The sequence below is a fragment of the Euprymna scolopes genome, chromosome 26, assembly GCF_053919585.1.
Source record: "Euprymna scolopes isolate OS-2025 chromosome 26, ASM5391958v1, whole genome shotgun sequence".
Lineage (NCBI taxonomy): Eukaryota > Metazoa > Mollusca > Cephalopoda > Sepiida > Sepiolidae > Euprymna > Euprymna scolopes.
This window is the reverse complement of record NC_136507.1, coordinates 78,455,045-78,478,007: the sequence shown is the minus strand read 5'-3', so window position 1 is coordinate 78,478,007 and position 22,963 is coordinate 78,455,045.

Here is a 22,963-nt window from a genome sequence, read left to right as displayed (position 1 = left end):
AACTTAGCTTTTTTATATATACTGTGTGTTTTTAGAGATATGTTTTCACTTGACAAATCTATTTTCTTTAATTGCATATTTTGCAACTATCGCTTAGTTTGAGACCAGCTTGGTTTAGCAAGTCATCATGAAGAGGATTGCACTTAAACAGATTTTGCAAATAGTGCAAATTCGTTTTGAAAACATTTGATAGAACGAATAATTTCACGAAATGAATCTGTCAACTGGCCACCCTGATCGTATGATTTAACACCATCGGATTATTTTCTCTGTGTTTATTGATAAAACAAACGCAATAGACCATTTAGATGAAAAAATTCGACTCGTCAATGCCGACACATAGGTCAATTTATTTCGAAAATTGGAGCTTTAGAGTACGCCATACACGCAATCCGCGAGGCCCATATGCGTGAAATTGTATTTAAATTATGAATCGCAAACAATTCATCTTTGGCAAAAAAATAAATAAATAAATAAATAATCACATGTTTGTATAATATAAATATTTTTCTTTGATTTATTTTAATTGAAAGACATCGCATATATGATTCTTGCAAGCAGAATATAATATTGAATCGTGGAAATATTTGTAGGCATAAAGCAAATGCACTCGAGTGAACTTGTGTAGCTATCGATCCATTTATACTTACGTACAACACATGCTCCAGATTTTAAAGATTAATTGCCTTGGATGATTCAGAATTAAAATATTTAATTTATTTAGTTATTTAGTTATTATTATTATTGCTATTGCTATGACATGACATGTGTTGGTAAATTAGCGTCTTAGAAAGAAAGAAGATTTCACACACATATATACATGCATGATATATATATATATATATATATATATAGTAATCCAGATACAATACTTTTTCGATGTATCACAGCTCATCAGTGCGGTTAGACAGGCAATTACCTCAAGCCAGGATCGAAACCTGACCACCCGTACGACAGTCAAGGCTTTGAACCATTATGCCATTCAGCAGCGGCAGTGAATTAACGATGTTTTGACATCGTCAGAATACCTAAGCTCGATTTGTTTACACAAAAAAGCATCGCTTAATACGCCAATGGTATATTGTGTATCACTTCCCAATATGCTCAACTCAAGATAATGAGCATTATAGTAATCCACATACAGTGCTGGTTCGCTGTATCACAGCTCATCGGTGCGGCTAGACAGGCAACTACTTCAAGCCAGGATCGAATATATATATATATATATATATATATATATATATATATATATAATACAATAATATAATATGATCATGTATGCGCTTCAATTGTTTTCTGCACGTGCGTATTAATATACTTATTTCATAATTGTAAAATTAAAGATCTAATGAATGCACAAATGAACTCACTACACGAGTTTGTAGTGTAATTCAAATTTTGTCCGTAACCGAATACTTGATGCTTCGTCAGGAGTATCAAGGGTATTTTTTTATCGTGACGTCATCACTAGATGAGTTTCCCACCACATCTAAAAAGAGGCCCATCTACCCTCTAGAAAAGGATAGACCGCACCAGTTTCCCAAGCTGGTATCTTACCTCGCGGTACATACAGCACCCTGCCTTCCCAAATGGACACCCATCTGGTACTGGCCAGGCTCAACGCTGCTTAACTTCGGTGATCTGGCGAGAACTTGTATGTCAACGTGATTGTGCCGCATACAACTGATATATAACGAACCTGATGCGTTGAATCTAAATATCACATTGATTTTTCTCAATCAGGTCAAGATATTGAGCTATCGCCACGAGTGTTTTACGTTTTTGTTTCACGTATACGTATGTGCGGAGCATCTTGGTCGGGGGAGGGGGGGGGTAAAATGTCATATTGTGATTGAAAATGATTATTTTAATGACAAGAAGTATTCAGGTACGACAGTTCTGTGTGATTATGTCGAAAAGTCATCAGTTTGGAGTCAGAAAAACTCAAAATCTTTCAAAATTTGGTGCTGAGTATACACAAAGGAAGACTGGCCTATGCAGGAGAAATAACTGCTTTGTAAAGAAAAGAACGTCATCAATAGCCCTCTAGTGGACGGAGACAAGATTCTCTTTCTTACCGCTGTACATCAAGCTCGGCTTAATCAAGCAGTTAACCAAGGCTTTGGACAAGGATGGTGACTGCTTCATTTGTGTTCGTACTTGTGCCAAGCTTTTCCAGGATTGACTATGGAGACCTTGAAAGCTGGCATATTTGACGATCCTCATATCCGGCAACTTTCAAAATTCAATGAAATGAAAGCCTGGAAAGCATTTGTCCTTATAGTGAAGAACTTTCCTGACAACAAACTATGCAAAACTTGTCAGCAAGATGCTGAATACTTTCAGAAACCCGGGCTGCCACATGAGCGTCAAGAGGCATGACCTATTTTTATATTTGAACCGGTTTCCTAAGAATCTGAGTTCAATGGGTGACAAGCAGGGGAAAATATTCCATCAGTATCTGAATAATATTAAGACCACGTATCAGGGTCGATGGGGCGCAGTTATGATGGCGGTCTACTGTTGGAATTTGAAGAGAGATCTCCCTGTCGCTGAGCTTTCCAGGAGTTCGAAGAGACAAAAGTTCAAGCCCTGAAATTTGAACAATGCTGAAGCAACATTCAATTTACGTGTACTTGTCTTTATCTATGTCCACAATTCAGTATACAGTAAGCGTGGTTTCTATCAGGTAATCAATATATGTTATTGGCAAAACATTTCCTTCTCTTAAACATATATTTAGGATGATATGCGTTGGCAAAAGTATGCTGATAATGCTACAAAAAACATAATCGATCTTGTCACAAGATCTGATTGTTTTGGTTTTTTTTTCAAATTTACTTTGCACAAAAACCTGACCTGATTAAAAGAAAGCAGATGCCATTTCCTGATTCGGCAGTGCCGAAATATCTTAGATCAGTTGTAGAAATTTAAACAACATTCAAAACGTAAAAATTTCTTATCCAGTGTAATCAACTCAGAAAGCATTATTTATTAACTTATTTTTATCATTATTATACACAACGATTTATATATATATATATATATATATATATATATATATATATATATATATATATATATATATATATATATATATAATCAGAAACTCTTATGTAAAAACAAGTGGTCTACTGTATACTCTGTCCTGTGGCAGTCATCTGCACCGACAACGGTTAGCAGTAATATCAAAAAGAGTAGTTGGTTCTACACAAAGCCTTCACCACTATAAACACATCATCTGTGTGGATTTCCGAGCAACGGATGAACTCTCCCGTCGATATCGACGTATAAGCTTCCGCCACAACAACTAAGTTGTTCGGAAATCCATATAGATGATTTGTTTAGTGGTGCAGGCTTTGTGTAGAACCAACCACACCTTTTCAAATTACTGCTAACCTTTGTCGGTGCAGATGACTGCCACAGTAGAGTATACAGTAGACCGCAGGTTTTTACATCAGAGGTTCTTATATATATATAAAAAAAATTAAAATGTTTAAAATTCAACGCTATTTCACACGGTTAATAGTAGCCGAATGGATACGGCCTCCGCTAATCGAGCCAGAGATGTCTCGTGCCGCGGGGTTCGAATCGTTCGACTGGTAGTAATCGTGACACCCTGCACTGAAGAATCCCGAAAGGACGAAACACTAGTGTCTGTAGGTATTTAATTATTATAGTAAAAAAAATAATTATGACAGCCCCTTTAAGAAATTCGTTTCTTAGCGTTGAGCACTTTCAGTTGAATTAAAAGTCGGTCAATTTAGCTCTTATGCGTAGATCATCGTATAACGATTTGATCACTGTCTGCCTGACGTAATGAACATTTAAATTAAAAAAAAATAAAAAAAAATTAAAATGTTTAAAATCCAGAGATGTCTCGTGTCGCGGTGTTCGAATCGTTCGACTGGTAGTAATCGTGACACCCTGCACTGAAGAATCCCGAAAGGATGAAACACTAGTGTCTGTAGGTATTTAATTAATTATTATAGTAAAAAAAAAATAATTATGTATATATATATATATATATATATATATATATATATATATATATATATATATATATAATATAATTCGAACACATATATTCCAATAGTAACGCCTGTTTCTTATCTCAAAGCTACGAAGATATGAGGGGTACCATTAAGACGAGTGACCTTTTAATCTCTAGAATTTATTTTTCCACATAGTCACCAGTATTCTTAATGTACTTTTGGCAGAAATTCAATCACGCAGCTTAGCTTCTCGCACACGTTTATGACAGGAGCTGCTTTCTGATAGGCCTACACCGTAAATATTTGTAACCGAAAGATGAAATTTCAGGTCATGAATGCACACTTCAACCATCACAACAATACAGTTTGCAATCCAATTTCATGCATTCGGACGGTATAAAAAATAGGAGGAATTACTTTTGGAACACCATTCGTATAACGTGTAGCCACGGTAGTTTATCCTTTCAAGCGCGAAATAAAAGTGCCTAAATTCGTCCGTGCGCAAACAGAGCGACGCAGAGCTTCCTGTCATATTAATAAAAGGTGAGCAGTTTTAATCCAATCGGAATCGTCTTTGTGAAACTATCAACTTAATATTTGGGATCTATTTCAGCGATCCTCGGTCGTATATAAAAGCGAAAATTAAATTGACCTTCAATTGACTAGGGAAGTGAAATTACACTTGTTCTTTCATGTGAATATTATATAGCACTTTATTGTTGGCTAAACTTTTCTCACTGGCCCAGCTAATTGCCTCTTTCGGCGGCCTTCTTTGTAAGTCAGTTCCTGTGTATAACATAGTGTTGGGACGATTAAATTGGAATCGGAAAAATCGGAACTTTTTCAAATATCGGAATCGGAAAAATGGGTGTCTATTTTCCGATACTAAAAACGATTCCTTTAATTATCTTCTATTTTTTTTGTTTAAAACAAAATTTTCAACTATTGTTAGTAATAATAACGTAATAAATATATATAGATGTCAAACTACCAGTAAAACTAAAATCTACAGTTCCCCCCTTCTCATAAGTGTGTTCACCCCTTCTCATAAGTGTGTTTTGCCGTTTGAAAAAAAATATCTCCACATTTAACATTTGTTTTTCCGATAATCGGGAAATAATACCAGCTTTATAGTTAAACATTTAAAAATTTATAAAGAATCAGAATTGGTAATTTTATCGGAATCGAGAAAAATATTGGAATCGTCACATCACTTGTATAAATTCAAAATGTCCATGACAGGTCTAGGAAAGTGAAACATCAGAACAAATGCAATGAAGATTTCTATCGAAAGGAACCAAAGAATATCCAAATTCAATGGAGACATATTGTCACTCAGATTTCAGAGAAAGCCAACGGCAGTTATCAGTGAGAACTCACTCAATGGTAAACAGCTATTGTGATAACTAAACTGATTTGCAGCAGTGATCAAAAGAAGCAGGCAATGTTGGGAATCTGACGACACTTGTTGTCACTTAGACTCCAGAAAATGCATCAGTTATTCTTTTTACTAATGAGCGGTTCAGCATGAGGATTTTACCTCCGACCCCAGAACCATATGGGTCTGAAATAACCTATATTCTGTTGATTGCGGTATGTTGTTGGTCCTGTGAAAAAGGGGTTAGTTTATTATTAATTACCTAAGGCACCCCTACCAAGGAATTCCGACGGGGCTATTCATGTGTTAGATGCTGACAGGTAACACCAGGAAAAAATAGTCAATAGTTTGTACACACGCAAATATAATCAGTGAGAAGAATGCATAATTTGACCCAGAAATTACTGACCCATTAAATTGTCGCGCCATTAGCCTTCTCCCGCTTTTCGCCAAAATATTTGAGTCCTTAATTAATCAAGCTCTAATCCATCACCTTACAGCTGCTAAACTCCTGACCGACAATCAATATGGATTTAGGTAAGCCCGTTCCACAGCAGATATCCTAACTGTAATCTCTGAACGTATATACCATTCTCTGGACAAAGCAGGGGAGAGTAGAACAGTTGCCCTCGATATATCTGTCTTTTGGCAGGGTATTGAACTATGGTCTTTTAAGGAAAATTTGATCATATGGTATCACTGGAAGAATACATAATGTAACCAAATCCTTCTTAAGTAAGAGAAAAATCCAGGTTTTCCTCGATGGTCATACATTTAAACAATATAGTATAAATGCAGGAGTACCTCAGGGGTCTATCATTGGACCTTTATTATTCATAATATTCATAATATTCATAAATGGCCTCCCTGATAAAATTGTTTCTGGGATGGGTATATTTGCTGATGACACCACTCTCTAGAACAGGCATGAGAAGAAAACAAATGAACACATATCTAAGGAAATGGCAGAAACACTAGAGGATGGCCTCCAATCTGTAGTGGAATGGGGACAAAAATGGATGGTGACATTCAATGCTGCCAAGACTAAACTTGTTTCCTTCAATAATTACAAAAAACCTTCTCTACCACCAATAGCTATGATCAAGAACACATTATCCGAAAGTACTTCCTTTAAACTCACCGGCTTAACTTTTACTGGGAACATGAACTGGAGTATACACATTGAGAGCATTGCCAAGACTCCTTCGAAGAGTGTGGGCTCTCTCTACCATACTAGAAAACTACTTACGCCTGAATGTTTCCTGTACCTCCATAATCTCACCATTCGCCCATGTATGCAGTACTGTTGTCACATTTGGACTGGTGCATCCGGTACTTGTCTCTCACTCCTGGACAGGGTTCAACAGAGGGTCGCCAACCTGATAGGTCCTGAACTGTCATCTAGGCTTCAGCGCCTGTCCCATTGCATCCCTCGCCTGTTCTACAAATATTTTAGTGGTGAATGCTCTGAAAAAACTACAACTACTCGTATTCCCTCGATGTGAATACCCCCGACAAACCCGACAAGCACCAGATTCCTAAGTGTAAGAAAGCATTCTACTCCAATAATTCCTTCTCCAGAACTGCTAGACTTTGAAACTTCCTTCTAGGATTTTGATTTCCCAACTGTACTGACATGCAGAAGTTCAAGTGTACTGTGAACAAACATCTTGCTACTCATCTCCCTTCATAATACCTCTGCAACTTATGTTCCCGATAGTAGCCCCCTACTTCAAAGTGGCACTGAGCCTTGTTTGGGGTGAAAATTGAATTTTTTTAAAATATGAGAGGATATCGGCCAAAGATTGAAACAATAGACAAAGGCAATATTAAACATTCCAACAGAAAAAGAAGATTTATATAAATAAAATCGTCACAAAGAAAAAAGCAGTAGGTCAGTCGATATCCGATCTTTGTGCTGGGCTGGTCACTGAAGTGTGGTGTCTGCACAGAAGCTGCACTCAAATTAATTGTACTTAGTCAATGGAGGGGGAAACCCTTCTATACGAGGGTAATTTTATTTTTGCAAAATCCCCTTTTGAGGGGAGCTGGTTATCTCCCACATGAAACTCTTGTGTCACATTTTATTTCGTGGGAAACAAATAAATAATCAGTCAGTTTGTCAGAGAGAGCCAGACCTGTGTAACAATTTCTTCCCCGCCCACAACTGCCTAATCCCGCACCACCCCACGCACTTCTCAGAAACTCCAAAACACCAATAATAATTTATAATCAAAAGCTGATTTGTCGGTGTGAAATAAAAGCAATATATTATTTATAGATCAACTGTGTTGTGATTTTATTTGGTTGTCATTGTGTGTGTGTATATATATATATATATATATATATATATATATATATATATATATATATATATATATATGGTACCAGCGACAAAAGCAGACTGTTAACATTTATATAAACTGGACAAACGTATTTTAAATAATAAAAAAAAATTATAGCGAATATGTAGCAGACGCATTTTTGCAGGCTAGAGTGCTCTTCTACGCGATGGACTTTTCACTCCCACTTTCCAACCGTTGCATCACATCTTCCCATAGTAGGGCGAAAGGAGATTAATAACACCAAAGAGCGATTAAATGGTTAACGCACACATTGAAATCCTGTGGGTACCAGTTCGAATCCAGTTCGTGACACGGAAATACTTTCATACAAACCCACACTTAACTTTGCGTCTAACTTCCTGGAAAGGATATAAATAACATCAGTGAGCGATCACTGGAAATGAACCATGTGAAAACTCCTAATAAGTAAATAATAATAATAATAATAATAATAATAATAATAATAATAATAATAATAATATTTTGTGTCGCCGTAAAGTTGTGCCACATCAAATAAATGAGGAGGGTCAAGGAGTATGGAATGACCGATGAGGGAAAGCACTAACCAGACCTCCTTTGGATGAGTGTGAAGAGGACTGGGACCTTGCAGAAGTTTATTGCGTCCCAAATTCCAGTGAAGACCAGCGGTCGCTACCAATTAGAGATTTCTGGCAAACGGCTATTGCTATGTGTGTGTGTCAGAAGTGTAAGCCATGTTTAGTTTCAGAACAGTTGCCTAAGTCTTGAGAGGTGACTGGTTTGCAGTAGACAGAACAGTTTCCGATGGTTCGTTGTTCTAAACAAGTCCTCAGAGGAAACTGGTTTGCAGTAGACAGTTCCACAGAGCAAAAGATTCTTACCGTATCGAGACGGAAAAAACATACGAAATTATTACGGAAAGGTTTAACATTTATGGAGTAATTCTGGTTTCTGATTGGTTGGTAGCAGAACGTGAATTAATTCGATTCGTCAGTTCCTGGCAGCATCGTTTATAAATAGAATCGCCCGACTGTGTGGGATCATACCCCATTACACCTCCATTGTGATGGGATGTGTCTCCTCGCGGCTTCGGCTGCCGGGAGACAGGGTAGTACAAGTCAAGGATTCGTCACTTGACACTCAGCCCAACAGGTGAGGGGCCGGGAACCGGCCCAGCACCTGTTGGACTGAGGTACACCGCCTGGGTAATACCTAGGAGGTCCACCCTCCCAGGCCTTGCCACCGGGCTTTCCGGTGGGGCAAGTTTATTGCTTGCTGCCTGAGGCGCCCCGACCGGGGAATGCCGACGGGGTTACTCAGGCAATTTTTAAAATTGCAGGAGTGCCCCTTCTTTAGGGGAGCATGCGAGGTTCCCACTTTCCGGCCTTGTGCCACATTTTGCTGAGGTGGGCAGCAAATAAATATCTACCCCATTAAAACACTCATTTGATGGGATGTGTCTCCTAGCGGCTTCGGCTGCATGGAGACAGGGTAGTACAAGTCAAGGATTCGTCACTTGACACTCAGCCCAACAGGTGAAGGGCCGGGAACCAGCCCAGCACCTGTTGGACTGAGGTACACCGCCTGGGTAATACCTAGGAGGTCCACCCTCCCAGGCCTTGCCACCGGGCTTTCCGGTGGGGCAAGTTTATTGCTTGCTGCCTGAGGCGCCCCGACCGGGGAATGCCGACGGGGTTACTCAGGCAATTTTTAGAATTGCAGGAGTGCCCCTCATTTAGGGGAGCCTGCGGGTATCCCACTTTCCAGGCCTTGTGCCAAATAATGCTGATGTGGGCAGCATTTAAATAAATACCCCATTATGAATAAAAAATATTGCAACACTATTCGGGTTTAACCGGCTTCCTCCGAAGGTGGAAGTTTCATGAGAGTATGACATGCAGAAGCGGTCCCCAGTCGCATGTATCTCCCTGTAAGGGTAGATGACGACGTTAAGTTTTTGCAACGCTTGCAGGGAGGTGTCGACGTCCTCCTACATAAATCGCCGCGGAAAATTCCCAAATTGGTCACTCATTTTAGTAATAACCAAACTCAACGTTGCTTAACCTCGGTGATCTAACGGGGTCTGGTGTGTCAACGTGATTATGCCGTATATATATATATATATATATATATATATATATATATATATATATATATATATATATATATATATATATATACACGTTATATTATACGGCTATTGCTATAGCGCAAACTAATTTGCAAAGGGTATTGAAAGAGGTGGTAAGTATTAGAAACCTGGGGAAATTTGTTGTCAATCAGATTCCAAGGAACACCACAGGTTGTTTTAAAAGACAATTCTTTGATACTAGCCTATGTGAAAACTCCTAGTGAGTGATTATCATGATGAAGATGATGATGATGACATTGGGACCAATATTTATATAAGCACTAGGCATATATATAAATATATATATATATATATATATATATATATATATTTATATATATAAAATATACATATATACATATATATAAAAATATATATATATACATATATATAATATATATACATACATATATATATATATAATATAATATATATATATATATATATAATATAATATATATATAATATAATATATATATATATATATGTAGATTCTTTAGATTTATATTCTTTTATATATATATATATATATATATATATATATATATATATATATATATATATATATATATATATATATATATATATATAAGAATCTACATAAAAAATGTCCTTGTGCGTGCCGCGAGGTCACCTCGAAAAGTCGGGCACGTGTTTGCCGTATGTAAATATGGGCGTCTGTGTTTGTATTCCGTTTTTTCACGAACCAAATGACCCGAACCCACACGCAAGAACTGTTGTGACCCCCGCCTCTCCACCATCATCGTCGCCCTCCTCCTGCTTCCTTGCTTTAACTCGGCCAGTGCCAGCGGGCTATTTTTGCCACTATCAACGGATCTCTCTCTCTCTCTCTCTCTCTCTCTCTCTCTCTCTCTCTCTCTCTCTCTCTCTCTCTCTCTGATCTCAAAGGCGGATAATAGACAAATTAGATTTGGAGGAAAAGAGCGGACGATAGTGGGTGGTGAGATCGATCGATGTATGAAGAAATTAGAGAACACGACAGAGGGAAAAAGTCAGTAATCGGTGATGAGAGGTGAAGGTGGGAATGCGGTACGCGGAGATGAGCTTCGAGGTTGTACTGAAGTTAGGGTAGGGGATTTGTGCTGGGGCTACACAGTGCTATGTTGATGAGATCTGCATAGCAGAGTCAGGGCAGGATACAAGTTCGTGATAAATTGAAATAATACAAATTTTATATATTTATTTCCACATCTGCTTAATTAATGAATTAAGTTCAAACGTATTGAACTAAAAACATTTTTACAAAGTGCCCAATGCGTAGAGAGTATATTATATTAAACCCTCTTTTATTACTCCTTCTCATATCTGACAAGGCATATCGCTACTTAAACGTAAGAGACTACTATTTGGGACCATATCTTGGAAAGATTAACAAGATGTTGGTTTACATAACATTTAAATTTCTGTACATCAGTAGAGTCAGGGAAGTAGGTAACAGGAAGGCAATTGCAAAGTCTAGCTGCACGGAGGAAGACAACAAATAGCGTAGAACATTTTCTGGCATTTATGGGCCTCATTGGCTAAGCGGGTATGTCGGGCATATGTACATTGATGGCGCACAAGTGCAACGAGTTCATCAGAGCACATTTCATTAAAATATTTGTTAAACAGAAACAGAGATGCAACATTGCGGCGAATGGAACGGGGTTGAAGCTTAGTTGACAAAGTGGGACCTATGGTTGCGTTGTGGAGTACATATTTATAATAGAGAGATAGAAAGTGGAGTTGAGAGATAGATGTGTAATACAAGTGTAATGATAGGTCTTTAAACAGAAGGGGAATGCATTATTGAAGAGGGGGATGCAGTCAACCTTTGGAAAGAGTTTTCATACAAAGTTCATTATACAAGACAATGAAGACAAAACACATTACCTTGCGGTTGATGACTGTGACGTGCCCTTCTAAGATTACCTTTATTATCCGATCGTGATAAATTAATTTCAAAAACCAAAATAATTTCCTCGGGTTGTGTGGAAGGGCGCGAGGAGCTACGCGCTAGTCGGTATTTAATTGATTTCCTCTATCAAAAAGAGAATTTTAAATCGGGGCCACAATTATCTGCCCTTTTCGACACGAACTATAGGCTTGGGTGTTATATGAAATAGATATCAGATGAATAGATACGGTTTATTTAGCAATTGGCCGTTCTGTCGCTGTAAGAAATGGTAGGTCAGAGAAGTTCATAAGTCTTTCTTCTCTTTTTCCTTTTTCCTTTCTCTTTTTTTTTTTTGAGCTCCCAATAGCAAAAAGAACAAGAAAAATTCACAACATTCACAACAAAAAATAACTTACTTTATGTCATTTGGAAGACAAATTTATAACAGAAATAATTTACCGAGTTATGCCCCTTACATAAACACTCTCTTTTATTTTGTTTCTTTGTTTATATTTCTCCTTTTATTATTTTTCTTTTTTTTCTTTCGGGGAATATTTTTTATCAAACTCTAGCGAGACTTCTGAATTTTTGACATTTAATAGTTTCTCTCACCTTGGTTCGATATATATATATATATATATATATATATATATATATATATATATATATATATATATATATATATATATATGACTGACAAATGAGCATAGTAAAAGATAACCTAACCTTTAGTTTACGTTGGTTAACAATAAATGTTTTTTTTTTTCATATTTCTCGTGGTGTTGTCTTTTTTATTAGCGGAGTTGTATAGACGTTTATCCTTCTTGAAATCTTTTCTGCTACTGACTTGCGTCTCAATTCTTAACGGCTAATTTTTTTTTTTTGGTGGGAACGCTGATTATATTTTTCTGTATTTTTAAGTATATCAGCGTTTTTTTTTCTCGTCGCTGTCGCCATGGCTGTCGTTGTCATGGTGACGGTTCACTAGGTCGTTTTGATTCCTTCACGTTTTGGAATTTTAACCATTACATTTATTTATTTTTATTAATACGATATTGACATATCCCAATATCGTCATATGACAAACGAAGACAAAAGATTTACATAGCAAATAGAAGACCTCCGCTGAATAAGTGCGAAGATAGCTGGGACCTTGGGGAGGGTTATTACCGCTCAATGTCCAGTGAAGACCAATAGCCGCTGCCAACGATAAACCAATGGTAAGCAACTGTTACGATAATGCAAATTTATTTGTAAATAGTACCGACAGAGGTGGAGACTACTGGAAACCTGGGGAGACGTGTTGTCACTCAGCTTCCAGGGAACACCACAGACTGTTTTCAAGGAAATAACTTGTGTGAAAGCTCCTTGTGAGCCAATAATAATAATAATAATAATAATAATAATAATAATAATAATAATAATAATAATAATAATAATAACGAGAATCACACAGTCCTACGTGGCATGAACATAGAGACTGATAAACCGATCCAAGCAAGAAGACCGGAGGTCGTAATAATTAACAAGAAAGAAAAACTCTGTCAAATTGCAGATTTTACTTTTCCAACTGACCACATAGTGAATATCAAAGAAAAGGAGAAACGAAGCAAATACACAGAGCTAGCCAGAGAGCTGAAAGAGATATGGAAGATGAAGAAAACCAAAATAGTATCGATAATAGTATGAACACTCGGAACAATCCCGAAAAACTTTGAAAAAAGAATGGGAGAAATTGGAATCAAAGGAATGACTGGGAAAATACAACGAACAACAATCATGAAAACAGCTGAAATATTAAGAAAATCACTTGAATGTGGAAACTAACACATACGAGCAACAAGTGCGTGCCAGACAAACTGTTGCAAAGGCAAAATATGAAACGCCACATGCAACCAAGAACACTGACACGGCATATCTATAAGTTCTCTAACCCAACTTTACCCCCATTGCCACATCACTGCCCCTCCCTCCCCAAAAAGAGCGAGACCAAATAACCAAATAGAGTCAAGGAGGAAAGAAAGACTGATGAACTGATCAGAGCTCAGCCGAATAAGTGCAAAGAGAACTGGGACATTGGGGGGTATTGCTACTCAAATCCCAGCAAAGATTAATTGCTGCTTTCAACGAGAAATCAATGGTAAGCAGCTGTTGCGATAAAGCAACTTTATTTGCAAATGTTATCGAAAGAGTTGGAGAGTACTGGAAAACGCGGGGAGATTTTTTTGTCACTCAGCTTCCAGGGAGCACTCTGGCTGTTTACATGGAAAGATATCTGAATACCTGTGTAAAAGCTCCTTGTGAGCTAATAATAATAATAATAATAATAATAATAATAATAATAATAAATCACTGCTTATATATTAGACTGGTACAAAAATTTAGAAGATGTATTATCTGTAAAACAAAATACTAGAATGGATGACCAAAGGAAGAACCAGAGTAATACAAATAAACACTGAAAAACAACTACCTCGAGAAACTACAGACCAATAACCTGCTTACCAACTATATTGAAACTAAGTGAACAAATCTGCCACTCCCTAAACTACTGCTCGATAAAAATATACCGAAAAAGAAAGAGGGACACATGGCTTGCTATACGTAGACCAAAAGACCCTAAAGGAGGTAACAAACAGAAAAAATAACATACCCATGGCATGGATTGATTACAAGAAAGTTTACGACAGAAACGCTCAAGCATGGATAATTGAATGCCTAAAAATATATGATATATCCGACGAAATTATTAATACTATAAAAAGGCCATGTAAACAAGGGGATTGAACTTGACAGCTAGAAGACAACACCTGACTTAGGTAAGAATACAGATAGACATCTTTCAAGGAGACTTACTATCACCGCTACTGATTATTACAGCGATGACACCACTGTCCAACATACTTCATAAATATGATGCTGGATGCAGGTTCATACACAGAAAACAGAGAATAAACCATTTCATTTACATCGATGACCTGAAACTATTTGCAAAAATTAAATAAATGAATAAAGCCAAATTAAAAGGAACCAGAAAAGCTGTTAAACATAGCCAGAATATACAGCCAGAAATGGGAATGGAATTTGAAATGGAAAAGTGTGCACTATTGGATATAAAACTGAGAAAACTGGAGGCATCAGCGGGCATAGAGCTACCAAAACAAGAGGAGATAAGAGTGCTTATTAAATATTTTCAAGAAAAGCAACAAAAAAACATGGCTGTCTGTTTACGGTTTTAAAATTGCTATTTTGTTTTATAATTTAAAAAACGTCATGTTGAAAGGTGACCGTAAGTTTTTTTTTTATTATTATTGATTCTATTTCATTTCATATCGAAATAAATTATAGGGCGCTTTGGTTGATTAGGGATATTTTAAACTTACGCATTTCAGGTGAAAACATTGCCATCTTACATCTCATATTGAAACACGTACAAATTTAATCGCATTTCAGGTGAAAAAAATTATCATCTACATAAGTGGCATGTCGAAATAAGTAAAATCATAGGGCGCTTTTGTTGATTAGGGATCTTTTAAACTTACGCATTTCAGGTGAAAACATTATTACTTATTACATGTCATGTTGAAATTAGTAAAAATTCCAACACATTTTAGATGGAAACATTATTACCTACTTAAGTGTCATTTCGAAATCATATAATGCTTTTGTTGATTAGGGATCTTTTAAACTTACGCATTTCAGGTGAAAACATTATTACCTAGTTTAATTTCATGACAAAATAAGTAAAATCAGAGGGTGCTTCTGCTGATTAGGGATCTTTTTAACCTACGCATTTCAGGTGAAACATTATTACCCACTAACATGTCACGTTGAAGGACGTACAAATTCTAACGCATTTTACTTGAAAACATTATTACCCACTTGTGATGTCGGAACAAGTAAAATCATGTAGTGATTTTGTTGATTAGGGATCTTTTAAACCTACGCATTTCAGGTGCAAACATTATCACCTACATACATATCATGTTGAAACACGTACAAACTTCAACGCATTTCAGGTGCAAACATTATTACCTACTTAAACGCCATGTCATGGTTTAATTTGGTAACGGCACAGAAAGGAGTGTAAGCCGTTTGTGAAAATTCAGATACCCCGATGTTCGCGAGATTTTGATGATGGATAGTAGTAGTAGGAGGAGGAAAAGGAGGAGGAGGAGGAGTAGGAGGAGGCCGCTGTTGGTCAGGGTCGACTATGATTGATGCATCTTTTGGCTGTCTAGGCCATGCGATATGAATGAACATTCTATTGTCCACGAATCACACACTTCATTTCCACGTCAGCAGGAGTACTGATTAAACGAAGGTGTAAGCAACGTCGAACTGCCTTAAAGGCTCCACTCCGGATTTTTTTTTCTCTCTCTCGAAGTTTACTCATATAGGTAGTTTACTCCCATATGTGGATATTCTACAACGCAGGTGAGATTTTAAATCAGGGTTTACCTTTTCTTAAATCGACTCAATTCCAGGGTTAACGGTCTCCACCTACCCGTAGCATTAGGTATTAGACATCAATTAATTAATATTCCCCAAAATTCGGTTTCTTTGGTGTTTGTTAAAAGTGGATATGTGGATCATTATACGGGCACAAAATCCCATTAAAAAATGTGTAGCTTGATAAGGATGGAATACTGTTGCCATACCTGGGCAGGAGTTGCTAAAAACAGCCTATCCTGCCTTGACAGAGTACAAAATAGACTTCGTGGCTTAGTGGGGGATGCCCTTTTCTCTACCCTGCAACCTCTCTCCCACAGAAGAGACGTTGCGAGCCTATCCTTGTTTTATCGTTATTTCCATGGCAGGTGCTCGTCCGAACTCCAATCTCTGGTCCCCCCTCGCCAATCTTTCACAATAAACACCCGTCTAGCTGAATCCACTGTGAAAAATGTCCCCCACTCTATATCTGTGCCTAAATCAAAACGCGGATTCCATGAACAAAGCTTCTTTCTTAGAACTGCACGCCTGTGGAACTCTGTTCCGTCTGCCTGATTCCCACCTGACTACAACTTGGATGTCTTCAAGTCCAATGTTAACAAATTCCTAATGAACCGCCCCCTTAAGTAAACACTTCATCAAATCTCCACACTAACGTAATGTACTTGCAATAACCCTTATTCATGAGTGGCTTGCGGGCCTTGATAAGTGGTGATCACTGTGTAAAAAAGAAAATATGTATATGCTACAAAAATATAAATTTAAAAAAAAAACGGCAGTTTCAAATAGTTTTTATCCATTACTTTGTCAGTAGAGATATAAACAGAAATACGCGAAATGTATGCAGGAATCTACGATAGGTTAACTGCAGTGTTGCCAAGTTTAAAACCCGCTAGATCAGAACAAAAATTATCCAGAAAACCGCTAGATTTTCACTTTCCGTAGCGGCATAAAATATTATGAATACTAATGATCAAAAACTTAAGATCACTCGAAAATCTTTAAAAGGAAACCTTTTTTTTAACAAGAGATATAAACATACTATGTGTCTGGCTCATCAATACGTATAAAGTTTAACAAAAGATTTATAAACCTATATGGATCAGGGGCAGGGAGTATTTGAACATACATGTTTAATTGAAATGTAGTATTAATGCTTATTTGTGTATAAAGATATATACACATTGTTTAAGTGTCTTTATGTGTGTATAAACACACACACACACACACACACACACACACACACATATATATATATATATATATATATATATATATATAAATGTTTAATTGACAGATAAAACTATTACTTCTGTTCATATATCACGTACGGAAGATAAACATGGGCACATGATGACTAGATAGGAAATGAATATGGAAACTGGGTTAACTAGAATGTAAAATTTCGGTTGTGTAGTTGGTAAAAAAAAATCTCGATATTTCACAGAAAAAAAAACGCGATTCCAAACTGTTATGGTTGACGTTCATCTTCGTCGCCAACTGTTATGTTTGCAGGTTGAACCAAATAACGTATAAAGCAATACAAATGAAGACTCAACAAACAAGGGTAGATCAATAAGAAGTTTATTAGGAAAAGTATATTTACAGTATATTTACATAATGGTTGTCAAGTAAGAGAGTCTTGGCTGGAGAACATATCTGCTCTCGGCTCGGCCTTCGGTGGCTTCTGGTTAACACACACTCGCACTAACCGAGTCTTGCTATTTATGTGTAATATTATCCACATACGTAAATGAGTGGGTGCCACCACAACACAACAAAATCTTCAGATCTGGCGAAATATTTAAAAAATAGCACGCTAAAATTGGCCATAATGGTTAACTGATAAGTAACACTATTTTGTCAAACTCACAGAATCCACAACAATCACAGAACTTTCACTTCCCAAGCATACTCCGTACATACAACTACTACATATAAATACTACATACAAATACTTGCCATCGTGTCTTTATTAAACGACATGCACGAGTCGGTATTTCTCCTGGTTAAATCACCTGTACTAGTTGACATTGAGAACTCTTCTTTTTTTAGTGTCCTTATTTGGACGCTTAATACATCAATCGAAGCTGTAGCAGCAAGAGTAGATATATTCGCGGCTTTAGATTTTGAATATGTTTGCTTGATAATATCATTACTGATTGCTTGCAGCGGTCAACTTCCCTTACTGGTTTGCCCAATCAAATCCGTTGAGCTGACCACGCGACTGAATTTATAAAAGGTTAAACACACGGAAATTCTTTCTCTTTCTCTCTGGCTCTCTAACTGAAGACATCTCCATATGGCACGGACAATCACCAACTACTCTCTTGAGACGCTACAACCCCCATATGGGACTTCGGGCATAGGGTTCGACTAAGACGAGAAGAGAAATAATCCCTCGTGGCTGACGATAACTTCAACCGCACATACATCAACTCTATTTCTACAGGATTGTCTACTCTCTTGTCCTTGTCCATACTTGGACACATACGCTTCTAATAACTTCAACACACATCCATGAACTCTCTTTCAGTTGGTCTGTCTAATCCTTCATCAATGTTTCTCAACAAACCTTGCTGAAAACTTCGGAGGAGTCATACCGCAGAACACTGTCGATGTACACGATAAACCAGCAACACAGATTGCAAGAATCAAAAGAAAAAAATACACGGAAAAGAAAACGAGGATGGAAACAAAATAAGCGAGCAGGGAAGATCCTAGAGGAGCTCAACCAGGAGTAAATAGACAATGATGCTTCACTCCAATGGCTCAAGAGTGGGAGACTTCCATTTGATGAGGAAAGACTTATTGTAGCCGGGTAAGATCAGGGCTTACTCACAAATGGATTTAAAAAAATGGCCAGTGCAGGTTTTGCCATTCAGCAATTGAGAGCCCAAGCCACCTAATGTCTGCATGCCCAATCTTATTGGCAGATGGCCATTACACTGCTCGTCACAACAAAGTATGCAAGTACCTCCATTGGAAGATCTGTGGAGAGATGCAACTTGACAGATCGCTGAACATCTGGGAACATGAACCACCACCAATAACATCAAACAGAAATGTGACCGTGTTCTATTACAAAGACATACAAACAGGCAGATACATAAAAGACAAACCAGATATTGTTATATGGAACAAGCCTGAAAGAACTGCACTCATTGTTGATGTCACAGTCCCAAATGATTTCTGCCTTAACAGAGCTGAACGGAAAAAAATAACAAAATATCAGGACCTAAAAAATGATCTAAAAACAACATGGTCTCTGAAAGAAATAAACATTATACCGGTTGTGATAGGAGCAACTGGTTTAATAAAAAAGAATCTCCAAAAATACTTAGAAGCAATCCATGAAAGACCAAGATGTAACGAAATACAAATAGCAGCCATAAAGGGAACAGTATCTATTGTTAAAAGAGCCCTCGGATATAAATTTAGATCATAACAGAATCAAGTGTTAGCTCCAGGAGGGAGCCCCTTGATCTCTTAAAACTTACTGAAATAAAATAATAAAAAAAAGAACTCTTCTCAATACTAATCCTTTTTTCTTACAAGTCATACTAACAAAGATAACCAATAAAGTTGTTGTTAATTGTTTAAATAAGACCATTGTCCTTTCTTATTCTACAAACATTTCTAGTTAACGTGAAGTAACTAAGAAATATTGGCTACAGTAATCGAGTAATACAATCTACTAAGCCACCCAAATTAATAGTTGTTCGTAGTTGTAGCTGGTACTGTACTTATGCTATAGGCTTTCGGCGTAGCTTTCGATGCCCATCGACGTCAATATTTACCTCTCTCCCGCTGAACCTAGGGAAATGGGCCAGCGCCCCAAGAACAGGGGCCCTCTGGTCCTGGAAAAAATAAATCTGGATAGCCCTGTCGGCATTCCCCGCTGTTGGTGCCTCAGACAACAATCGATACACTTGCTCCTCCCGTCTGAGAGGTGGATTTCTTATATCTATCAAGAACATTTTTATCAGTCTGACAATAAAAGACCACCGAAGTAGCCTAGTTTCTGTTGGACTGATTCTCGGATCTTTAGCCGTGTCTATAAGACTGCTATCTCCGGCCGTATTCATAGCTAACCTAGTCAATCATATTCTTGTGTGGAGAAACCCGAATGTATTAGTATTCTTATATAAAAAAACTAAGATATTTTTACTGATAAATTAATCCGTCATGTACTTGTTCGTCAAAACACTCTAGTTTGAAAGTCAGTTTCAATAAAGTTTTGATCATTTCCGCCCAAGAGTTTTCTTATTAACTAGCATGGGTGCCTGGCGTTCCCCGGTTTGGAGGTGTGTGTTGAGCAAAAAAAAAAAAAAAAAAGTGGTAGTAGGAAGGCAGGCTCAAACCCTTACCGCGAAGGAGGAAAAGAACGGGGAAAAACGTGACGTTTTTGCTGTTACGACCACCGCCAAACCGGAAGTGACGTAGGTTTGAATTAAAGCTAGACAATCGAAAGGAGAGGATGATTTTCGAAAATATCGGCGAAAAAAACGACCCTTCCCTCTAGAAAAGTGCCCAGTTGAGGGTGAACAAATTAATGCTTTTAGCCAATTTTTCGGTATTTGTCGTTTGAAAGGTCGAATTTCAAAACGATACTGACCTTGTGAAAATCCGTCGCTTCGGTCGAAAGTATTAAGCAGACATGCAAACATACATACATAGATTTGTAGCTCAATTTTTCGACCCAAACCAATTAAAAAGCTTGCCCTATCTCTGAATACCCTTTATGTAAAATTTCAAATGTTTAGACCAGAAATTGTCTTTAGTAATTTGGTAGACTGCAGAGGTAAAGTTTTGTTAAACTTTGATCCCTAATATGACCCCTTTAACATTTATTATTTTGGGTTCAAACCAAGTTATTAAGTTAGATCCATATCCAAGGAACCTATATCTATAATTTCAAGTTTTTCGACCCAGCACTAGCGGGGAGTTTGGTAGAGTTCTGAAAGGTCAAATCGTTGAACTTTGACCTTTTAACAGCCAAATTTCTGACCGAAAACCGATTACAAAGATTTTCCAAAATCTCCATACCCTGCATATCAAATTTCGAGTCTGTGGACTGAAAGTTGACGGAGTTATTGTGTAGGGAAATGTGCACAGACACACAGACAGACACTTTCACTTTTATAGATATATAGATTTAAACAGTCTGTCGCACGTGTCCGTCTCCTTCTTCCAACTCAACCTCCCGTTTTTATTTTTTTCATGGTTCCTTTTATACGTCTGGTATTGTCTCATTTACATAGAGACGGCGAGAGTCTGCGTTACTCACGCGTGATCATCAACTGCAAAAGCAACTCCGAGTCGCCATTTTTTTTTATTGTCAAGTAACCGAACCATACAAAGCACACACACACACACACACACACACACACACACACTCGCGCGCGCACACACATACACACATACACACATACACATACACACGCGCGCGAGCTATTCAGGTAAGTTACTTCTCAGGTATATAATTAACATATCAATATACGCGATCGTTTCTGTCTTAAACAGCTTGCATGAGTCGGTAATTTCCATAGTTAAATCACCTGCACTGGTTGACATTGCCAACTCATTTTTTGTTTGCTTGTGTTCCTATTTGGTCACCCAATGAGCTGAGGAAGCTTCTTTAACGCAGGTCGGGCGAAGTTGTCACACAGCAGACAAAGACATCGAACGACAACGGAAGGTCGCTATTCGAACGCGCCACAGGGCAACCAAGGAAACGAGGAAGGCCCTAGGAAACGATACGCCAAATCCAAAGTTTTAAATAAACGAAAGGAGTAGAAAGAGATGAACGCGGTGACAAAATGGATGAGTTTGTAATCTTGCTTTTATTTTTCTTTTAATCTCCGAAAGAAATATTCTACTCTCCACCTGCTTGAAAGCGCCGCCATTTTAAAAGAAATATGTTCTTTTTTTTTTAAATGTGCTCGTCTATATCTAAGTTATATTTCTCTGATCTGTCTGTCTGCCTATCAGTTCCTATTTTCTCGGAAATTACTCGGCCGATCTGGTTGAAATTTTGTATGGATCTTTGTACTGAAAAGGTGCGACGAACTAAGTATTATTGTATCTGTTCGATGCACTATTAGAAAATTATAGGGCTTAATAGAGATTAGCATTTAATGCAAAAGCGAGCACAAGGTTAATCATATTCAACCATAAACTTGGCATTATGAATTCATATAACGTTTTCCAGTTTTTATCGAGCTAAAAATCTTATATCTATGTCTGTCTGTTTATCTGCATTTCTGTTCCATTTTAGCTTATTTTTATCTGGCTAGAAAGTCTAATATATGCACAAAGACTTACACACACGCGTATATGACTTTTGTTCGTGGATAGATCTCTCAAGTAAGTGAATCAACTGGTACAATTTAGCTTAAATACAGCATATCGTTAACGAATTGAACACTTTAGGCAGAGGTTAATGTAAATGTAGAAACGTGTAGATGTTATAATTTCGTTGCGATGGTAATATAGCATTAACAGTATAAGACGTTTTGACTGCAAATCACAGCGTGTAACACTTACCACGACTCCTTTAATGGCAACCTTCTGTCTCATAAGGCAATGGCATTCTGCATCTAGTCTGGTAGACTGCAGCATCTGCTGTGGCTGTAGAGTTTAAAGCTGGAATTGGCTCTCCGGATGCAGGTTTTGGCGGGTAATAATGGGACCTAGGTTTTCCCAGTTACCAGGCTTTCCATATCGGCGTTGCAGACAAAGTCAGACGGAAAGGCAAGCCAATACGGTCGGAGACAGCGCAGT